The 24,306-nt window shown below is 39.0% G+C and overlaps 1 non-coding gene across 1 annotated transcript; it reads left to right on the top strand.

Annotated features, from left to right (window-relative positions):
* Window positions 1-257: 257 nt before the first annotated feature.
* Window positions 258-329, top strand: TRNAC-GCA (transfer RNA cysteine (anticodon GCA)). Its single transcript has one exon. It is a non-coding gene; the product is annotated as a tRNA-Cys (tRNA).
* Window positions 330-24,306: the final 23,977 nt, after the last annotated feature.

Genomic DNA, 24,306 nt, shown 5'->3' with positions numbered 1-24,306 from the left:
ACCCCTGACAGCCTAGTGGGCTACAGTCCATGGAGTTGCAAAGAGTCAGACACGACTGAGACACTAAGCACAGCATATATACATATGTGTGTGTGTGTATGTGTGTGTGTATATATATATATATGTATACACACACAGCAACTAAGCACAGCATATATGTGTATGTGTATACATATGTGTGTATATATATATATATACACACACACACACACATACACACACACACACACACACACACACACATATACATGGGGGCTTCCCTTGTAGCTCAGTTGGTAAAGAGTCTGCCTGCAATGCAGGAGACCCAGGTTCAATCCCTGGTTAGGGAAGATTCCCTGGAGAAGGAAATGGCAACCCACTCCAGTATTCTTGCCCAGAGAATCCCATGGACAGAGGAGCCTGGCAGGCTATTGTCCATGGGGTTACAAGAGTCAGAAACTAATTAACAACTAAACCACCATATATATACATGTATGTGTGTATACACACACACACACATACACACAGACAAACATTTTGTGTGTGTATGTGAGAGAGAGACAAATAGACTCAGCCCAGTAGAAATGGATATTTAAACCACATAAACGATGTTATGATAACTTAATATCTGAAAGAAAAAGAAACTCATCTGCACATATTTCTTTCTTTGATGTTAGCAATGGTCAGTGTCTTCCCAGATATCAGAATCAATCCTTTTTTGTGCTCCTTGAATTCAGGGCTACACAGGACAGTCTTGCTCCTTGAAATGTGTTGATAAAGCTAGTCAGAGAAATGTTATAAAGTTGATATTACTTGCTACAGGTTCTGCTTAATCTGTAAAAAGTAATACTTTCGGTGCTGCTATAGATCTCTCTTAATACCCCTTGCACTAGGCACTCAACATGATGTAGAAATTCTATCTGCAGTGTGGAAATAAACAAAGACTACCAAATGAGTACAATCAGAGACTATTTTCAGAGCTGGCTGTAACAAGGGAGTCAGCCACCATAACTTGCATGTTAGATCAAACAATGACCCCTATAAAGATCTTACATTAGTCAAGGTCTTCCACAGAAACAAAACCAATAGAAGATACAGATCTAGCTAGATGGAGAAGTATATAGGCATATAGATAGGTATATAAGTATATACATATATATATATATATTTACACACAAGCATATAGAGAGAGATTATAAGGAGTTGGATCACTCAGTAAACATGAGATTACTATAAAAATTTGGCCAAGAAGCCTCAAGATCTGTAGCTGGCAAGCTAGAAGCCCGAGAGAGCCAGCAGCAAAACTTCTAGTCCAAAGACAGAAGGCCAATGTCCCAGCCAAACAATAAGGCCAGCAAAGTTCCTTACTGGGCTCCTTGTTTGATTCAGATTTCCTACTGAATGGATGAGGAACATCCACATTAGGAAGGGCAATCTATTTTACTAAATCTGCTGATTCAAATGTTAATCTCATTCAAAAACATTCTCATGAACACATACAAAATAATGTTTGGCCACATATCTGGCAACCCCGTGGCCCGGTAAAACTGACACATGAAATTAACCATCACAGATGTTCACAGCTAATACCTGAGACCTACAAGTATGTTGCCTTTCATAGAAAAATGGACTTTGCAGATATGTTTGACTTAAGGAACTTGAGATGAAGAAATTACCTTAGATAAGAAAATGGACTGAATATAATCACAAGGGTCTTTATAAGAGACTCAGAGTCAGAAGAGACATGACAGCAGAAGCAAAGGTCAGAGATATGCAACCACAAGTCGTTGACAGCCTGCAAGAGCTAATAAAGACAAGGAATGGATTCTTCCTTAGAAACTCTAGCAGGACTACTACTCTGCTGACACCTTGATTTTAGGCTCATAAGAGACATTTTGGACTTCTGACTTCCAGAATGCTAAAATAATAAACGCGTGCTGTTTTAAGCCAGCAAATATGTGGTAATTTGTTATGCAGCCATAGGAAATTAAAACAAGTTGCATTTGACATAACCTCAAAGGCAGGCAGCAAAGTTAGAAGGTTTTACAGTGAACAACGAGGAAGGCTTTAACTGTACTTTGATTAAAGGCTGTTGGTGAAAGATGGGCATAGGGTAACTCAAAATTGGACATCTTCTGCGATTCATTAGGGAGTGTATTTGGCCCCTTTGATTGTTCCTAATTTGGAAACAGGGAAGCTGGCAATCATTGGCCAAGCCCATTTTGATCTGGGCTGACTACTGCAGAAGTTGTTGCTCCTGGACTAGCTGCTGCAGAAATTGTTGGTCAAGGCTCTGCTATTCTATTTGATTCAAAAAAAGAGTTCTCTCTTTTTAAGGTTCCTCTGGAACCTTAAGAAACAGATCCTCTCCTGTGTACTGTATATTCCATTTTCACTATTTCCAATGAGAAGTAATACCTATTGTTTTTCCACTAAAGGTAACATCTTTTATATCTCGCTGCCTCTCATATTGTTTCTTCTGTTTTCTTTCTATCTTCATCTTCACATGTCTGATGACATCTTCACAATGCCTCTAAGTGTGGTTAAATTTGTATTTACCTTGTTTAGATTTCACTAAGTTTCTTGGATATGTGGGTTAATATCTTTCAAATGTTTTGAGAAGTCTTTATTCTTCATGTGATCAAATGACCTGGTTCTCTCTCACCTCTCCTCTGGTACTGCAATTACACATATGTTAGATCCTCCGATGTTGTCCTATAGCTGCTAATGTTCTGATTGTCCTTCCTGTTTATTTCCCTTCAAGTTTTATGAATGGATTCACTAGAAAAGAGAAAATCCAAATGGACATCTAACATATGAAAAAATGTTCAACCGTATGAACATCAGAGAAATTAGATACTACTATATACCACCAGGGGCTTCCCTGGTGGCTCAGAGGTTAAAGTTTCTGCCTGCAATGCGGGAGACCTGGGTTCGATCCCTGGGTTGGGAAGATCCCCTGAAGAAGGAAATGGCAACCCACTCCAGTATTCTTGCCTGGAGAATCCCATGGATGGAGGAGCCTGGTAGGCTAAAGTCCATGGGGTCGCAAAGAGTCAGGCATGACTGAGCAACTTCACTCACTCACTCACTCATATACCACCAGAGTGGTTAAAATTTAAAAGGACACAAAATATCAACTATTAGCTTTAATGTATAATAACCAAAATACCTTGATCCTATATAATGCCAAGCCTTCTCTTTGAGAACTGGATCCCACCTTCATATTATTCCACAAATTGTCATTATCTCATTATAAATTTTTCCTTCTCTTCTGGATCATGCTAATAATTATAAAGCAAACCAAAACCAAAATTCTTATCTTAATCCTAAATCCCTCTTGGGTAACTACCTCATTTCTGTGCTTGCATTTATACTCCCTTGGAGATCTCATTTGGTATTATGGCTTTAAATAATCTGTATCTGGATGCCTCACAAACTTATACTTTTAATTCTATCTCCTAAACTTCAAATTCATAAAGCTCTCTCCATTCTACTTGGATGTCTTATCGATATTTGAAACTTAAACTCCTGACATCCACACAATCCTGAATAAAGCTGCTTTTGTTAGTAAATGCAGCTTCATCTATCTAACAGCTTAGTCCAAAGACAATGGAGTGATCCCTGACTCTTCTCTCACACCTCAGCTTAATTTTCCAAACAAAGCCAGTTTTACCTTGAGGATACATCTAAAATGAAGATCACATCTTATCTCTACTATTTCAATCCTGTTTCAAGCAATAATCACTCACAGTCCTATAATCTGTTCACAACACAGCACACAGAATAATCTTTTAAAACTGAAGATTCTGCCACTCATCTTCAACTCTCCAATGACTTCTCACTTGTTGTTGTTCAGTCACTCACCCATGTCTGACTCTCTGAGACCCCATGGACTGCAGCCAAATAGGCTTCCCTGTCCTGCACTATTTCCTGGAGTTTGCTCAAACTCATATCTATTGAGTCAGTGATGACATCCAACCATCTAATCCTCTGTGCCCCCTTCTCCTCCTGCCCTCAATCTTTCTTAGGCTCAGGGTCATTTCCAGTGAGTCAGTTCTTCACATCAGGTGGCCAAAGTATTGAACTTCAGCTTCAGCCTCAGTCCTTCCAATGAATACTCAGGTTGATTTCCTTTAGGATTGACTGGTTTGATCTCCTTGTTGTCTGCAGGACTCTCAAGAGTCTTCTCCAGCACCAAAATTCGAATGCATCACTTCATCACTCAGCTTTCTTCATGGTACAACTCTCACATCCTCACAAGACTATGGAAAAGCCATAGCTTTCACTATCTGGACTTTTGTTGGTAAAGTAATGTCTCTGTTTTTTAATATGCTGTCTAGATTTGTCAGAGCTTTTTTTCCAGGGAGAAAGAGTCTTTTGATTTGATTTTATGGCTGCAGTCACCATCTACAGTGATTTTGGAGTCCAAGAAGATAAAGTCTGTCACTGTTTCCATTGTTTGCCCATCTATTTACCATGAAGTGATGGGACCAGATGCCATGATCTTAGTTTTTTGAATTTTGAGTTTTAATCCAGCTTCTTCACTGTCCTCTTTCACTTTCATCAAGAGGCTGTTTAGTTCCTCTTCATTTTCTGCCATAAGGGTGGTGTCATCTGCATATCTGAGGTTATTGAAATGTCTCCTGGCTAACTTGATTCCAGCTCATGCTTCATCCAGCCTGGCATTTTGCATGATGTACATACAAGTTATAAGTTAACTAAGCAGTTAACTAAGTTGGTTAACTTAGTTAGTTAGTTACTAAGTTAACTAAGCATACAAGTTAACTAAGCAGAGTGACGATATACAGTCTAGACAGACTCCTCTCTTTATTTTGAACCAGTCTGTTGTTCCACGTCCAGTTCTAACTGTTGCTTCTTGATCTGTATACAGGTTTCTCAGGAGGCAGGTAAGGTGGTCTGGTATTCCCATCTCTTTAAGAATGTTTCACAGTTTGTTGTGATCCACATAGTCCAAGGCTTTAGCATAGCCAATGAAGCAGAAGTAGATGTTTTTCTGGAAATCCTTTGGTTTTCCTATGATCCAACAGATGTTGGCAATTTAATCTCTGGTTCCTCTACTTTTTCTAAATCCAGCTTGTACATCTGGAAATTCTCAGTTCATATACTGTTGAAACCTAACTTGAAGGATTTTGAGCATTACCTTGCTTTCAGAATAAAAGCCAAGGTTCTTACAATGTCTCCCAAATCTCTAATGATCTCATCCTCATCTTTCTGACTCCATCTCCTATAATCACTTTATGTCCTTCAAGAGCATTAAGAATTTTATTATATAAACCCAAACCTCACAAATTTTATTATCTTGAAGTAATATCAGACAATGGAAAAAAAAAACATTATTCTAGTAAAAAGTAGTGAAGAATTTCAATTATATATTTTACTACTCTTTAAAAATAAGAAATTAGGTTGTTATTGGCCTATATTTAATTCTGATGATCAAGAATAAAATATTATAAAATGAATTAGTTACTGTATCTCTAAGCTTCTCTGCAATGTGATTTAAATATAAAATCAGGCCTGCGACTGAAATCTTGCAACTTTAAAATAACACTAAAATCTCCTTTTACAATATTCTTAAGTACTTAATCATATGTTATTTTATAAGGATTATGAATAATATTCACAAATCATCAAGATTATGTTTTCACTAATATCTGTGGGTAGAATACATAAATTGTTCTATTGGAGTGATTTCTGCATTAAAATAAAAGTATTTTAATAATAGTATTTATAGTATTTCCTCTTAAACCAACTTGTATAAAATGTTTCTATCTCTGTTCATTTAATGAGGTCTTAACAATAAACCGTTGTTCATACTCTACTAAAATAAAATAGTATGTGTGAACTAATAAGAAATATATATATATATATATATATATATATAGTGGTCCTTCTTGCAGTTCCTGACTGAGTCCCCTAAAATCCTTGCAATATCCTGAGTGATAGGGGTACTATAATCACCTTGTGTTCTCATATTTGGTCTTTTAAACTCAGTTCCTAATAAAAGATCTTCTAAGACCCTTGGAATCTCCAGAGTGATATGTCTTTTTGTATGCTAAAAAGATGTGTGGTGACGGGGGGTCCCCATATAAATTGGGAATTGGGGGCGGTCACCAAAAAGACCATGCCATTATTAGAAGCTTAAAACTTTCAGCCCTAACCTTCATCCCCAAGGGAGGAAAGAGAGTCTGGAGAATGAATAATAACTCAATAAAAGGAACTATGCCTACATGATAAAGCCCCAACAACTCCTGGATTACACAGGAGGTTCAGAAAGCTTGCAGGCTGATGAACACACTCCTGTCTGAATGGTAGGACACTCTGTTCCAGAGGCACAAAAGCTGCGCCAAAGACCCTTCAAGACCTTGCCCTATGTACTTCTTCATCTGGCTGCTCATCTGTATCTTTTATGACAACCTTTGTAATAAGCCAGAAAACGGAAGTGTTTCCCTGAACTCTGTGAGCCATTATTAAACCTGAGAAGGGGGTGTGGAAATCCCTGGTCTGTAGCCAAGTTGGACAAAAGTGTAGATAACCAAGGACCCAATTCTTATGGCTGGCATCTAAAGTGGAGTGTAGCCTTGTAGGACTAACTCCAAGTGGCTAATATCAGAATTGCTTGGTATGGAAAACCACACATTTAACGTCAAAAATGTTGTGACTAGTAGAGAAACAATTTTCCTTTCAGTGTGATTACACATTTTCAGAAGTGAAGTTGAAAAAGTTGAATCTTTTTCAATGTATTCAACCACTTAATTATTGAGTAACTAAGAAGTGAAGTTGAGATCTTTTTCAATGTATTCAACCACTTAATTATTGAGTAACTACTGTGAGCCAGACACCACACTGTGGGCACAACAGACACGGGAACCATCCTATCAGAGCTCACAACAGAGCACAGTCTGACCCTTTCGTAACATTCATGTTGCTGATCCATCCAACTGAAACATCTGAAAGACAGAAATGTTATACTGAGAATCTCAGCCAAGAAAGACATACCACATCTTATCCATTTAAGTCAAACTCCATGATTAGCAAAGTACCTAGCCTGTGTTGGAGAAGGAACTGGCAACCCACTCCAGCGTTCTTGCCTGGAGAATCCCAGGGACGGGGGAGCCTGGTAGGAGGCCATCTATGGGGTCGCACAGAATCAGACACGACTGAAGCAACTTAGCAGCTAGCCTGTGTTAGACCCTCAATGAATGTACACTGAGGAAGTTATCATTCTTGAGGCGATATCTTGTCTTGTTTGTTTATATCTCAACTATGGTGGCTCAGATGGTAAAGAATCTGCCTACAATGCAGGAGACCCATGTTCGATCCCTGGATTGGGAAGATCCCCTGGAGAAGGAAATGGCAAACCACTCCTATATCCTTGCCAGGAAAATCCTATGGACAGAGGAGCCTAGCAGTCTACAAGTTGGTGGGGTTGCAGAGTCGGACATGAATGAGCACACACGCATGCACACCACAAGCAACTTTACTATTCCTACTTCAAGTTTCATTCCATTACTTTACCACAGTTGACAAAGAACATCACTATTAGTAAGGAGAAAGAAAGAACATAATATTTCTTGAGCACTTGCTCTGGGCAAGACACTGTAAAAACTCCATATGCATTATGTCATGCCATTATCATAACATCACAAAAAACTAATCACTTCTATGCGCCCATAGTTCCACAGATGGGGAACTAGTGAACCCAGATCCTCTGGCTCTAGAGACAGTAGTTTTAAACACTATGATGTCTAATCCTAATGTTCATTATTTGCAGTCTTTTCAAAACATGTTATTTTCATTCAGTAAGGCTAGTCTCCCCATCTAGATGGATCATAGGTCCCAGTTTTCCCAGTTCACCCCAATTATACTTGTTACTTGGCTTAAGTATTAATAGTGCCCCATTTTACTCTCAAAGGTATCTGAATATTGATGATAAATCATATGATCATTTTAACTCTAATTTCATCTACATCTAACTAATCAGCCCTCGTAATGGTTTTGCCCCAGTGGAGAAACTTCTCCAGAGAATTACTAGAAAGCCATCTTTATCTCTTCTCCAAGTCACTTTCTTTACCTTTTACAGAGAAGAACTTGACTCAAGTTTTCATACAGACATCTTTAATTAACAACATAGCATAATGGCATTTTTTCTTACTTGAAAATCTCTCAGCGATCTACAATAAGTCTCTTGATTTATTAAGCAGCATTTTTAAATTGTTTGTTTAGTACAATTTTTTCATTTTATATAATGTGACCTTGGACTGTATGCCGCACTGTTTTGTTTGTTCATTTACTTACCAGCATTATCTTGTTTCCAGGAAAAGTTTAAGCTACTTAAAAGATGTGTGCAAAGTTGGTTAGAAAAAGAAATCTAGATCAAAGAGAAAAAAACATGTAAATACAATAAGAGAAATTGTCAAAACACTATTGCTGCTGTGGCAAATTATCACAAACTTGGTTACTTAAAAGAACGCAAACCTACTCCCATACAGTTCTAGAGATCGGAAGTCCAACCTGGATCTCAGTGAGCTAAGAGATGACTACCAAAGTGTAACAAGCATCAAACTGGAATTCCAGGAGGAGAAAAAAAGATGGAAAAGAAATATTTGAGCAATGATGAAATAATATTTTAAACTAATGTTAGACACCAAATTAAAAACAAAGATCAAAAAAAAAAAAAAAAAAACTGCACCTAGGCATATCATATTCAATCTGCCAAAGAGCAAAGATAAAGACAATATCTTGAAAGAAGCCAGAGGATAAGACAATTTATCTACACAGGAGCAAATATGATAACTGCACCTGACTTATTCAGGGAAAAAAAAAAAAAAACAAGAAAAGAGAGTAGAGTGAAACACTTAAAGCATACAGAGAAGAGCAAAGCAAAACAAAAACACCTAGAATTCTCTGTCACACACATGTTAAAAGAATGACTTCAAAGAGAAGGAAAATGATACAAATCAAAAAACTGAACTTACACAGAAACAAGAGCACTGGAGGAGGAACAAGTTAAGATAAAACCTGTACTTTTCTTTTTCTTAAATGATCTAACATTTGTTGAAAATAATAATAGCAATACTGCTACTGTTAAGTCGCTTCAGTCATGTCCGACTCTGTGCGACCCCATAGACGGCAGCCCACCAGGCTCCCCCGTCCCTGAGATTCTCCAGGCAAGAACACTGGAGTGGGTTGCCATTTCCTTCTCCAATGCATGAAAGTGGAAAGTGAAAACTGAAAGTGAAGTCGCGCAGTCGTGTCCGACTCTTAGCGACCCCATGGACTGCAGCCTACCAGACTCCTCCGTCCATGGGATTTTCCAGGCAAGAGTACTGGAGTGGGGTGCCATTGCCTTCTCCAAATAATAGCAATAATGGGATTCAAATATATATATATATATTTGAATGGCATGTATATGTGTGTGTATATATATATACACACACATGTTTATACATATATATATATCAGTTCTGTCGCTTCATTTGCTCAGGTATGTCATACTTTTTGTGACCCCATGGACTGCAGCAGGCCAGGCTTGCTTGTCCATCACCAGTTCCCAGAGCTTGTGCAAACCCAAGTCCATCAAGTTGGTGATGCCATCCAACCATCTCATCCTATGACATCCCCTTCTCCTCTTGCCTTCAATCTTTCCCAGCATCAGGGTCTTTTCCAGTGAGTCAGTTCTTTGCATCAGGTGGCCAAAGTACTGGGCCTTCAGCTTCAGCATCAGTCCTTCCAATGAATACTCAGGACTGATTTCCTTTAGGATTGACTGGTTGGATCTCCTTGCAGTCTAAGGGACACTCAAGAGTCTTCTCCAACACCATAGTTTAAAAGCATCAACTCTTTGTCATTCAGCTTTCTTTATGGTCCAACTCTCATATCCATACATGACTACTGGAAAAACCATAGCTTTGGCTAGATGGACCTTTGTCAGCAAAGTAAGTCTCTGATTTTTAACATGCTGTCGAGATTGTTCATAGCTTTTCTTCCAAGGAGCAAGCATCTTTAAATTTCATGGTTTCAGTCACCATCCACAGTAATTTTGGAGCCCAAGAAAATAAAATCTGTCACTATTTCCATTATTTCCCCATCTATCTTCCATGAAGTGATGGGACTGGATGCCATGATCTTAGTTTTTGAATGTCAAGTTTTAAGCCAGCTTTTTCATTCTCCTCTTTCACTTTCATCAAAAGGCTCTTTCGTGCCTCTTCGCTTTCTGCCAGGAGGTTGGTGTCATATGCATATGTAAGGTTATTGATATTTCTCATGGCAAACTTGATTCCAGCTTGTGCTTCATCCAGCCTAGCACTTTCACATGATGTACTCTGCATATAAGTTAAATAAGCAGGGTGACAATATGCAGCCTTAATGTACTCCTTTCCCAATTTGGAACCAACATGTTGTTCCATGTCTGTCTCTAATTGTTGCTTATTGACTGACATATACATTTCTAAGATGGTCTGGTACTCTGATCTCTTTAAGAATTTTCAACAGTTTGTTGTGATCCACACAGTCAAAGGCTTTAGTGTAGTCAATGAAGCAGAAGTAGATGTATTTCTGGAATTCTCTTATTTCTCCATGATGTTGGCAAATTGATCTCTGGTTCCTCTGCCTTTTCTAAATTCAGCTTAAACATGTGGAAGTTCTCAGTTCATGTACTATTAAAGCTTAGCTTGGAGATTTTGAGCATTACTTGTTGGCATGAGATGAGGTCAATTATGCAGTAGTTTAAGCATTCTTTGGCATTGCCCTTCTTTGGGATTGGAATGAAAACTGACCTTTTCTAGTCCTGTGGCCAGTGCTGAGTTCTCCAAATTTGCTGGCATGTTGAGTGCAGCACTTTAACAGCATCATCTTTTAGGATTTTAAATAGCTCACCTGGAATTCCATCACTGTCTCTAGCTTTGTTCCTAGTGATGCTTCTTAAGGCACACTGGACCTCACACTCCAGGATGTATGACTCTAGTTGAGTGATCACACTATCATGGTTATCGCAGTCATTAAGATCTCTTTTGTATAGTTGTTCTAGGTATTCTTGCCACCTCTTCTTAATATCTTCTGCTTCTGTTAGGTCCATATCATTTCTGTTCTTTATCGAGCCCATCTTTGCATGAAATGTTCCCTTGGTATCTCTAATTTTCTTGAAGAGATCTCTAGTCTTTCCAATTATACTGTTTTCTTCTTATTTCTGGAGAAGGCAATGGGACCCCACTCCAGTACTCTTTCCTGGAAAATCCTATGGATGGAGGAGCCTGGTAGGCTGCAGTCCATGGGGTCACTAAGGGTTGGACACGACTGAACAACTTCACTTTCACTTTTCACTTTCATGCATTGGAGAAGGAAATGGCAGCCCACTCCAGTGTTCTTGCCTGGAGAATCTCAGGGACGGGGGAGCCTGGTGGGCTGCCGTCTATGGGGTCGCACAGAGTTGGACACGACTGAAGTGACTTAGCTGCAGCAGCAGCTTCTTATTTCTTTGCATTGATCACTGAGGAAGGCTTTCTTATTTCTCCTTGCTGTTCTTTGGAACTCTACATTCAAATGGGTATGTCTTTTCTTTTCTCCTTTGACTTTAGCTTTTTCTCAGCTATCTGTAAGGCCTCCTCAGACAACCATTTTGTCGTTTTGCATTTCTTTGTCTTGGGGTTGGCCTTGATCCCTGCCTCCTGTACAATGTCATGAACCTCTGTCCATAGTTCTTCATGCTCTCTGTCTATCAGATCTAATCCCTCTATCTATTTGTCACTTCCACTGTGTCATCATAAGTGATTTTATTTAGGTCATACCTGAATGGTCTAGTGGTTTTCCCTACTTTCTTCAATTTAATTTAAAATTCACGTCTGAATTTTGCAAAATGGAGTTCATGATCTGAGCCGCAGTCAGCTCCTGGTCTTGTTTTTGCTGATCGTATAGATTTTCTCCATCTTTGGCTGCAAAGAATATAATCAATCTGATTTCAGTATTGACCATCTGGTGATGTCCATACGTAGAGTCACCCCTTGTGTGTCGAAAGAGGGTGTTTGCTATAACCAGTGTGTTCTCTCGGCAAAGCTCCATTAGCCTTTGCCCTGCTTCATTTTGTACTCCAAGGCCAAACTTGCTTCCAGGTACCTCTTGACCTCCTACTTTTTCATTCCAGTCCCCTATGATGAAAAGGACATTGTTTTGGGGTGTTAGTTCTCCAAGGTCTTGTAGCTCTTCATAGAACCATTCAACTTCAGGTTCTTCAGCATTACTGGGTGGGCATAGACTTGACTTAGGGTAATACTGAATGACTTGCCTTGGAAATGAACAGGGATCACTCTGTTATTTTTCAGAAAATACCCAAGTACTGCATTTCAGGCTCTTCTGTTGACTATTAGGCTACTCCATTTCATCTAAAGGAGTCTTGCCCACAGTATATAATGGTCATCTTAGTTAAATTCACCCATTGCAGTCCACTTTAGTTCACTGATTCCTAAAATGTCGATGTTCACGCTTGCCATCTCCTGTTTCACCACTTCCATTTGCCTTGATTCGCAGACCTCACATTCCAGGTTCATATGTAATATTATTCTTTACAGCATTAGACTTTATTTCTATTGCCAGTCACATCTACAAGCGGACATTGTTTCCACTTTGGCTTAGCCTCTTCACTTTTTCTTGAGCTATTTCTCCACTCTTCTCCAGTAGCATATTGGGCATGTACTGACCTATGGATTTCATCTTTCAGTGTCATATCTTTTTGTCTTTTCATACTGTTCATGGGGTTATCACAACCCTTATGGCAGAAAATGAAGAGGAACTAAAAAGCCTCTTGAGGAAAGTGAAAGAAGAGAGTGAAAAAGTTGGCTTAAAGTTCAACATTCAAAAAACAAAGATCATGGCATCTGGTCCCATCACTTTATGGGAAATAGATGGGGAAATAGTGGCAACAGTGTCAGGCTTTATTTTTTTGGCTCCAAAATCACTACAGATGGTGACTGCAGCCATGAAATTAAAAGACACTTACTCCTTGGAAGGAAAGTTATGGCCAACCTAGATAGCATATTAAAAAGCAGAGATATTACTTTGCAAACAAAGGTCTATCTAGTCAAGGCTATGGTTTTTCCAGTAGTCATATATGGATGTGAGAGTTGGACTGTGAAGAAGGCTGAGCACCGAAGAATTGATGCTTTTGAACTGTGGTGTTGGAGAAGACTCTTGAGAGTCCCTTGGACTGCAAGGAGATCCAACCAGTCCATTCTGAAGGGGATCAGCCCTGATGTTGAAGCTGAAACTCCAATAGTTTGGCCACCTCATGCAAAGAGTTGACTCATTGAAAAAGACCCGGGTGTTGGGAAGGATTGGGGGCAGGCGGAGAAGGGGACAACAGAGTATAAGATAGCTGGATGGCATCACCGACTCAATGGACATGAGTTTGGCTAGGCTCTGGGAGTTGGTGGCGGACAGGGAGGCCTGGTGTCCTGCGATTCATGGGGTCGCAAAGAGTCAGACACTATTGAGCAACTGAACTGAACTGAACTGATGGGGTTATCAAGGCAAGAATACTGAAGTGGTTTGCCACTCCTGTCTCCAATGGACCACATTTTGTCAGAATGCTCCACCATGACCCGTCCATCTTGGGTGGGCCTACAAGGCATGACTCATAGTTTCATTGAGTTAGACAAGGCTGTGATCCATGTGATCAATTTGGTTATTTTCTATGATTGTGGTTTTCATTCTGTCTGTCTTCTGGTGGATACATAAATAAGGCTTGTGGAATTTCCTGATGGGAGGTACTGCTTGTGGGGGAATTTGGGTCTTGCTCCAATGGTCAAAGGAAAGATATACCCATTTGAATGCAGAGTTCCAAAGAATAGCAAGGAGAGATAAGAAAGCCTTCATCAGTAATCAGTGCAAAGAAATAGAGGAAAACAACAGAATGGGAAAGACTAGAGATCTCTTCAAGAAAATTAAAGATGCCAAAGGAACATTTCATGCAAAGATGAGATCAGTAAGGACAGAAATGGTATAGGCCTAAGAGAAGCAGAAGATATTAAGAAGAGGTGGCAAGAATACACAAAATAACTGTACAAAAAAGAGCTTCACGGCCCAGATAATCATGATGGTATGATCACTCACCTAGAGCCAGACATCCTGGAATGCAAAGTCAAGTGGGCCTTAGGAAGCATCACTATGAACAAAGCTAGTTGAGGTGATGGAATTCCAGCTGAGCTACTTCAAGTCTTAAAAGATGATGCTGTGAAAGTGTTGCACTCAATATGCCAGAAAATTTGGAGAACTTAACAGTGGCCTCCAGACTGGGAAAGATTCATTTCATACCAATCCCAAAGAAAGGCTATGTCAAAGAATGTTCAAACTACCACACACTTGCACTCATCTCAATGCCAGCAAAGTAATGCTCAAAATTCTCCAAGCCAGATTTCAACAGTATATGAACTCTGAACTTCCAGATGTTCAAGCTGGATTTAGAAAAGACAGAGGAACCAGAGATCAAATGGCCAACATCCGTTGGATCATTGAAAAAGCAAGAGAGTTCCAGAAAAACATCTACTTCTGCTTTATTAACTATACTAAAGCCTTTGACTGTGTGAATCACAACAGTGGAAAATTCTGAAAGAGATGAGAATACCAGACCATGCGACCTGCTTATTGAGAAATCTGTATGCAGGTCAAGAAGCAACAGTTAGAACTTGACATGGAACAACAGACTGGTTCTAAAAGGAAAAGGAGCACATCAAGCCTGTATATTGTCACCCTGCTTATTTAACTTATATGCAGAGTACATCATGAGAAACGCTGTGCTGAATGAAGCACAAGCTGGAATCAAGATTGCCGGGAGAAATATCAATAACCTTAGATATGCAGATGACACTACCCTTATGGCAGAAAGCTAAGAGGAACTGAAGAGCCTCTTGATGAAAGTAAAAGAGGAAAGTGAAAACATTGGCTTAAAACTCAGTATTCAGAAAACTAAGATCATGGCATCCAGTCCCATCACTTCATGGTAAATAGATGGGAAAACAATGGAAACAGTGGCAGACTTTATTTTTGGGGGCTCCAAAATCACTGCAGATGGTGACTACAGCCATGAAATTAAAAGATGCTTGCTCCTTGGAAGTAAAGTTATGACCAACATAGACAGCCTATTAAAAATAAGAGACATTACTTTGCCAACAAAGGTCCATCTAGTCAAAGCTATGTTTTTTCCAGTATTCATATACGGATGTGAGAGTTGGACTATAAAGAAAGCTGAGGGCCAAGGAATTGATGCTTTTGAACTGCGCTGTTGGAGAAAACTCTTAAAAGTCCCTTGGACTGCAAGGAGATTCAACCAGTCCATCCTAAAGGAAATCAGTCCTTAATATTCATTGGAAGGACTGATGCTGAAGCTGAAACTCTAATACTTTGGCCACCTGATGTGAAGAACTGATTCATTTGAAAAGACTGTGATGCTGGGAAAAATTGAGGGAGGGAGAAGAAGAGGATGACAGAGGATGATGTTGTTCAATGACATCACCAACTCAATGGACTTGAGTTTGAGTAAATTCCAGGAGTTGTTGATGGACAAGGAGGCCTGGTGTGGTGCAGTCCATGGGTCGCAAAGAGTCAGACACAACTGAGCTACTGAACTGAACTGATGGTCAGGCCCATGCTCAGTAAATCTTTAATCCAGTCTTCTGTTGATGGTGGTACTGTTCCCTCCCTGTCATTTGGTCTAAGGTCTAACTATGGTAGGGGTAATGACTGTAATGGCAACCTCTTTCAAAAGGACTTATACCACACTGGGCCCTGTCTGTTGTATTCAGTACCCCTGATCCTAGCCTCTTTCAGAGACTCCTGGACACTCACAGACAAGTCTAGTTCAGTCTCTTGTAGGGAACAGGAACTCCCATTTACTGCTAGTAGGAGTGCAAAATTGTACAGTCACTATGGTAAACAGTTTGGCAGTTTTTCAAAGTTAAACATAATGATGTGTCAATATAGTTTATTGCAACAAATGTATTTACCACTCTTTTAAGTGATTTTAAAGAATGTATAGGAAATCTCTGTATCTTTACTCAGTTTTGCTGTAAACCTAAAACTACTTTAAAAAATAAAGTCTATTAAAAAATTAAAGTAAAATAATTTTAAAGAAAAGGTTTCAGTGTTTGCTATAGACAGAAGTAATATATTATCTGGATTAATCTAATAGAATATTTTAGTTTTCACATTTTCATTACAGAAATTTTCAGTATCTATTATTCTATAAAATAATTAAAAACAAACATTGTTTCTGGTTTGCATGATATAAGATTCAGTATTATTCATTGTTTTAGATACCTAGAATTTTAAAAGATAAAAAAAACTAAGTAGGGGTAATATATAATAAATATAGCAATAATATAGGGATAAGGGATTTAGAGACACAAATTATTAGATATAAAATAAGCTATAACAAGAGAATAAAGCAAATATTTTATAACAACTATAAATGAAGTATAATCTTTCAAAATTGTGAACCACTATATTATACACCTATAACATGTAATTTAAAAATTTTAAGTAAGATATTAAAGGACTAGGGAATTTATAGGTCTCACTTCTCCCTACTCCCTAAAAAGCAGAATTTGCCTAAAGGGCACCTTTTCTTCTTCATACTCTTAGAGGATATTCTGGAACATTCTGCAAAGCCATGCTGCTGCTGCTAAGTCACTTCAGTTGTGTCCGACTCCGTGCAACCCCATAGATGGCAGCCCACCAGGCTCCCCCATCCCTGGGATTCTCCAGGCAAGAATACTGGAGTGGGTTGCCATTTCCTTCTCCAATGCATGAAAGTGAAAAGCGAAAGTGAAGTCGCTTAATCCTGTCCGACTCTTAGCGACCCCATGGACTGCAGCCCACCAGGCTCCTCTGTCCATGGGATTTTCCAGGCAAGAGAACTGGAGGGGGTTGCCATTGCCTTCTCTGCAAAGCCATAGAAGGATTTAATAAATATTTTATTCATTAAATGCACAAGGGATTCACAAATCAAAGAAATGTCATTGCTCTTGAAGACAACATGCTTGGATAAATACTGGTGCCCCATCCCAGAAAGGTATATGACCCATTATCAATTAATTATTAAAGCACTTACCTACTACATGCTCACCCACCATAAACACTGGATGTGATATAAAGAAAGACAAGACTTGGCTCTGTTATCTTTCAGGGAAGGGAAAGACATAAAGAAGGCCTTAATAAGGAGATCATATATGAATGGCAGAATGGCTGAAACAGGGAGTAGAGATTTACTAACTTAAATATAATGGTTCTACTGCATTTATATGGAAAGTTTAAATTAATGACATGACTGTCTTATCTACCTACCCATAAAGACTCAAGTCACATTTCTTATTACTAATTTCCATAAGCAAAATACTGATATAAAATTATCTGTGCTATAAATCCCTTTGCAATATATAGGCACTTACATTTACATGTGAATATATATATATATAAAATACATCACTGAATATATGTGAAAAAGTAATTGTACTGATATTAATAAATATATATGTAAAAATATAGAGGTATATTAGAAGTCTGAATGTATATGTAAAAATCTTTGCAGCTTCCCTGGTGGTTCAAGTGGTCAAGAATCTGCCTGCCAGTGCAGGAGACACGGATCCGATCCCTGGTCTGGGAAGATACCACACGGCAGCTAAACCTGTGGGCCTCAACTCAAGCCTGTGCTCTAGAGCCCAGGAGCCACAACCATCGACACGCGCATGCCCTAGAACCCATGCTCCACAACAAAAGAAGTCCCTGCAGTGAGAAGCCTGCACACTGCAGCAAAGAGTAGCCCCCGCTCAACACAATAGAGAAAAGCCCACGCAACAACGAAGACAGCACAGCCAAAAATAAAAGAATTAAGGAAAGCAACAACAAAAACTTCAGCAGTGGTTATTCCTAGATAAGAGAGAAGTTTGACGGAGGTTCTTCCTATTTTATAGTTTTGTTCTGATTTTCCAGTGACCATGCATTAAATTCAAAATCATGAAAAATAATATGTTCATTTTCTAAAATTTTAAATTTACATAGTGAAACAATCATAGTCCACCATGAAATTTACAGTAGTTTCTTAAAAAAAAAAAAAGGATAGTAGGAAAGTAAAAGACTCCAACAAAATATTTTTAACATAGATTCTTTCAAGATCTGAATATACAAACTTCAACTTGTACAAAATTGTAATAATTTAAAAAACCCTGTTATTTAGAATAAAAGATGATTACATACATGATATGAATATAATAACTGTCAATAAAATTGCAGTTTGGGGAAAAACACATGAATTACCTAATTAAGGTTTTTATACATGTTTCTGAATACTAAAAATAAAAGAGAAAAAGAGATATTCATATTTAACTATTTTATTTGTAACTCTTCAATGATTAAAGAAATTGATTTTGAACAGAATAATTATAATGAGTCATCCCACGGAAGGAAACTAGACAGCCTCTGTGATCTTTTTGGCCCACATTAGCAAAATGATTAAGTCATAACTTTTTTGTCCTTATGCTTAATAATGTTACACATTGCTGTGTTCTCACAAGCAGGGGCTAAATAATAAGGCATATTAACAAAAGCTTCATCTATTTAAAACTCTAAATATTTTTGGTTGTTTTCTTAGAGGGTGTGTCTGAGAGAGACAGTGTGTTTAAAGACAGATTAATAGAATAGTCATTTTACTGAAAAATCGATTTAAAAACAAAATCTTATCCTTGATAAAAAGTGCATGCATATATGGTGAAAGGTAAATGAACACATTCAAATAAAACACATGTGTGTACATTAGCGCTCTACAAACTGTTGGCTGCACTTTTAAAATTACAAATAAAAATGTAACTGTAACTCAAAAAACTATTCCAGTTCACAGCAGAGATTTTATGCCTCACGAATCAGAACCTTTTTTATTTATCCCGCATACATTTTTATTACTTTATTAGGCATGTAAGAGGGTGAAACAGTACACAAGCTGTCAAGCTCTGTTAACAAGCCATGGTAAGCTTATATCTCAGCTCCATGAGGCTTCTTTAGTTTTGGAGGCTTCTGTAGTTTTGGCTTTTTTCAAGCCCTCTGATACTCTGTGCATCACAGACCATATTTGATTAAGAAAAGCATGTTCTTAAACATCTGTCTGTTTAGTTACAGTCAAACTTCCCCTTATGGATACATTTTCTTGGAATCTTTCTATTTTTGATGGGTGCAGAGGGGAAAAAATATACTGTCTAAGGTCACCGGAATTCACTAAATACAGCTGATGATGTTATGTACGGCGGGTCGGGGGGTGGGAATCTTCCCAAGTTTGCATACAACATTATATTCACAAAATATTGGTTTACTCCTAAAGGAATCAAGAGAAATGCCAAGGGAGCGTGGTTATAAATGGTGAGAGATGCCTCTCTGCCACTGTGGTCCTCTGCAGTCACATGATGCCAGGATGTAAATCAGGTAATCCATCCCTCGGGGTGCTGAGCAGAAGTCCAATCACGTGGGAGGGCCAAGCAGGATGGATTTAATTAGGAAGACTGCAGAGGAAAATTCACATCATCACCTAAAATTTTATTTTGCCCAGTTAAGCTCTTGTTATTTTCAGGGCTCACTCACCAGTGGGGAGGAGTTCCCAAAAGATTACCAGAATTTATCTCAACCTCAAAGCAGGACTGGGATCACATGCATCTAGTCACTAGCGTAGACACTGACAGGGCTGAGGTAGGGTAGGTAGAGGTAGCACTGACTGAACGAAAAGTCCTCAAACATGTAGGCTCCTTTAAACGTGTAATGTTTGTGAAGTGATTGTCCTCCAATTAAAATAAATAAATACGCTTTTTAAAAACATGAATAAACAAAGTGTAATGGTAATTTACATACAGTTTTATGGGACTAGCAGATAGTCTTTGAGTATAGGGATAATCCATTTTTAAATTAAATGCCAACTGCTCAGTGATATTTACCATGGAAACTCTATTTAAAATTTTAAGTCTGATGCCCCACACCCTGATTTTTAACATTAACTTATTATCTTATACGATATTACTTAAGTGGACTTCCCTGGTGGCTCAGATGGTAAAGATTCTGCCTGCAAGGCAGGGGACCTGGGTTTAATCCCTAGGTCGGGAAGATCTGGAGAAGGGAATGGTAACCCACTGCAGTATTCCACGGACAGAGGAGCCTGGCAGGCTACAGTCCATGAGGTGACGAAGAGACAGGCACAACGGAACAACTAATACTTTCATACTACTTAAGATTTCCCATGTGGCACAGTGGTAAAGAATCTGCCTGCTAACCCAGGAGATGCAAGAGATGCAGGTTTGATCCCTGGGTGGGGAAGATCCCCTGGAGAAGGGAATGGCAACTCACTCCAGCATTCTTGTCTGGAGAATTCCGTGGACAGAGAAGCCTGGTGGGCTACAGTCCATGGGGTCCCAAAGAGTAGGACGCAATTGAGTGCACACACAAGAATTACTAAACATTACATTTTTAAATTATCTTTTCCCTACTGGAATTGTGGATTTCTCTTTTGTTTCGTTTACTCATATATCTTACATATTTAAAATAATACCTGCCACACAGAAGAGGATCAAAAACATTTTTGTTCAAAGAATAAAACTTCTAAATTTTCCAGATTTCCCCTTTAAGGAAAAAAAAAAGTTCTAGAGATTTATGAAGCCCAAATGATGCTTTCCCCAGCCATGTATACTAAGCTCTGTGTTCTCACTACATAGGAAGCCCTAAGGTCAATGGCTCATCAACTGGATACTAACGACGATCATAGCTGGAAGAACAGGTATCCTGGGGAAAAACACAATCACAGCAGGGAGAAAAACAAGCTTCATCACTTCATAACTGTGCACATTAGGCACATTTCTTAACAGTCCTACCCTCAAATTTCTCAAAATAAGGGCTTTACCTACTTGGCAGATTTACTGTGAGAATGAAATGAGATTACACGTGTAAAGCATTTACTGAAGTACTTGGCACATTCAGAAAATGATCATTCCCTTGCCCTCAAACTCAAGTTCACAAAAATTGAATTCTTAGCCTTTGAAACCACAATTAAGTCCTTGCTTAGAATTGCAATGCCCAAGACTGAAACCTTGACTTTTTAATTGAGTGTCAGCAACCCCACCACCAACCTCCGTGCTGTATACCACATACCACCTTAAGCCTCTTATTGCAAATTGCAGGGCTCCCCATCAATTGCTTGCTGGCTCTCTGCTCAGGTCAGCACACGGCTCATTGCATGGACAGCTTAAAGAATCTCAGCCTCAACTCTTGGGTCACCTGTCTTTCCCTCTAAAGGCTCATTGCTCATTCCTTGGCACTGCCCCACGTTCCTGCACAAGACAAGTGTTTAATGAAAGAATGATCCTTTTCTGCAGCCCACCAGGTCTCCCATCCGCCCTCAGCCCAGCCTATCTCACTATATTAGGAACCTAGAGTCTAAAAGGACTTTCACTTCAATAAAATGTCCAGTGAATTTTGAAGGAAAAATTAGTTTTGATTTAGGAAGTACATAGCTGGTAGCTTCTGAGATTGATTTTTTTTTTTTCTTTGTAAACTGTGACTAACTATAAATGTCAGGAATTGCCTGATAAATAGTAGCTCTTCTGAATTAACTTCATAAGCACATATTTAGCACATGCTGCAGGCATGGGAGATGACTCTCACAGTCATGGTTTGGGACAGCAGAGGCAGACAGGAGAGCTGCAAGGCCTGGAGGCCCACAAGCCCACCCCTTCGTGGAGGATCTCAGGAGGGGGTTCTGGTATTGAAGTGGGAAACTTAGGCCTTGTCTGGGATCTTAACACAGAAAAAAATATTCCTTTTGCTTTTAACTACCATGTACAGCACAGATATCAGCAACCAGACCCCGTGTGAGGAGATGTCCAAGCACAATCTCATTACATTTTCACAACCATCCCAAGGGACGGATTCCTGTTGTTGTGTTGTCTTGTCACTCAGTCGTGTCCAACTATTTGTGACCCCATGGACTGTAGCCTGCTACACTTCTCCATCCATGGGACTTCCCACACAAGAATACTGGAGTGGATTGCCATTTCCTTCTCCAGAGACTGATATTCTAAAAATTAAATTTAGGAAGAAAGCAGAACAAGCAATCACATGGAGCTGGTAGAGCTGAGACGGGGAATCACGTTCACGGGCCCAAGCTAGTTCCATTTCCTAAGTGCTTCTCAAAACCATCCGTCTCACTTGTCATTGCTGCAACCACAGCCTCAGTTTGGGTTCTAGTCATCTCTTGCCTGAGTTAGTCACTGATGCCTAACTGGGCTCCCTGTAATCAGTCTTGTCAGCCTCTGATCCATTCTTTACAGGGACACCAATACCTAAGGTGATCACTGACCTTCTGAATGGTTAGAAACCTTAGCAACACCTCAGAACAAAGTAAAATATGTAAACCAATAATCATCAGAATGTTATTCTACCAACCATTTGTTACTAATTCATGATTAGGAAAGCACAGAATTTGAGAAGATGCAGTTAAATTTTAACAGTAATTTCACATTGCTTAATATCCAAGCATGTGGTTTTATATTTTATAAACAAATCATCCTATGTCATTTTGAAAATTTTTAAATAATAATAAAATAAAATTGATCACTCATTATACTTGAGAAACCCTAGCCCAATATTCTTACCAAGATATACAAAATCAATACCTACTAGCGAGACTCTCCAGCTGTGTCTTACTTCCCAAACTAAGATTTTTATCCAGCAGTTTCAATCCACTTACAGTTCACTATAGCCATCAATTAACTATAGCAAAAGACTGTACAGCAGAGAGGTTAGAATATACATACTGGAGCCAAGCGGTGTGGGTCTCGGTCTCAGCTCTGTCACTTACTGGCTCTGTGGCCCTGGGGATTTACTTCAATATTCAATGCCATAGTTTCCCCACACAGAGATTTAGAGTAGTAACAGCTGCCTCATGTTTGTTGGGAAGATGAAATGGTTTAAAGCATCACTTAAAACAGTGCCTGAATCAATGAATGCTGGGTTTCTTTTTAATCTTTTTGTTATTTTAGCCACTCTTCCTTGCTTGAGTGTTCCCTCTGCTCCCTCCAACTTTGCATCTGGCTTATTTCTAACCAACTTTAAAAGCTAATCAGACTTCATCTTCTCCGCGAGGCCTTCCTTGGTTTTCCTGGGCTGATTTGTGTGCTTGCTTCGTGCTGCCCTACCACCCTGAACCAACACCTCCACCATGGCATTTGCCATGTGGTGTGCTCATTAGGTCTTTTTGTGTCTGTTTCCTCTACCATAATGAAGATGTAAAACAGGTGCTTAATCCATATTCACAGGCCCCATAAACGTACAAACTGAACTGATTCCACTTTCATCCTTAGAAAACTCATGTTCACAATGTCTTACCATTTCAGTCAAGCACTGATCCCCAGATGAAAACCTAGATGAGAAGGGGTGCCTCTGGTTCTTGAATGAGATAATTTAGATAAGAACTTCTTGGTTTGACCTTTGTGCTCTTAGCACTGGACTTGGGAGTTTAGACAGAATACATACAAGTTCCAGAGAAAGTTGGCCACATACTATCTACATAAAATTTGGCCCATGCCTTTTCCCTGAACTGATTCTATGGTATCATTGAGATAAATGGTGAAGAGAATGAGATGTACAGTTTTCTGCATAATTAATCCATTTTTACTCTTATATGATTCTGACCATAAGAAAAATTATTTGGGGAAGCAAAGAAAAGCTGTACATTTTAAACTAAACTAAAAAAAGAATCCCCAACTGGTCCATCCTAAAGGAGACCAGTCCTGGGTGTTCATTGGAAGGACTGATGCTGAGGCTGAAACTCCAGTACTTTGGCCACCTCATGCGAAGAGTTGACTCACTGGAAAAGACCCTGATGCTGGGAGGAATTGGGGGCAGGAGGAGAAGGGGACGACAGAGGATGAGATGGCTGGATGGCATCACCGACTTGATGCACATGAGTTTGGGTGAGCTCCGGGAGTTGGTGATGGACAGGGAGGCCTGGTGTGCTGCAATTTATGGGGTCGCAAAGAGTCAGACACGACTGAGTGACTGAACTGAATTGAACTGAAAAAAAGAATCATCCATTAACAATGGTTATATCACTCTTAATTAGATTCAAAGGTGACAGTATTTTGAAAGATTTCTATTCTCATTATAAGATAAATTAAAAATCCGAATTATCAATGACCATATGGGAAAAAAAAATCTGACATTCAAACACCATTATTAACTACAATGAAATCTCAAATGATCATGACTCTTCATAATCTTTATTAAATAGAGCCT

Source organism: Bos taurus, chromosome 6 (genome assembly GCF_002263795.3).
Source record: "Bos taurus isolate L1 Dominette 01449 registration number 42190680 breed Hereford chromosome 6, ARS-UCD2.0, whole genome shotgun sequence".
Lineage (NCBI taxonomy): Eukaryota > Metazoa > Chordata > Mammalia > Artiodactyla > Bovidae > Bos > Bos taurus.
Note: the sequence above shows the minus strand (reverse complement) of the source record. Positions and strands in the feature narration are given on the sequence as shown.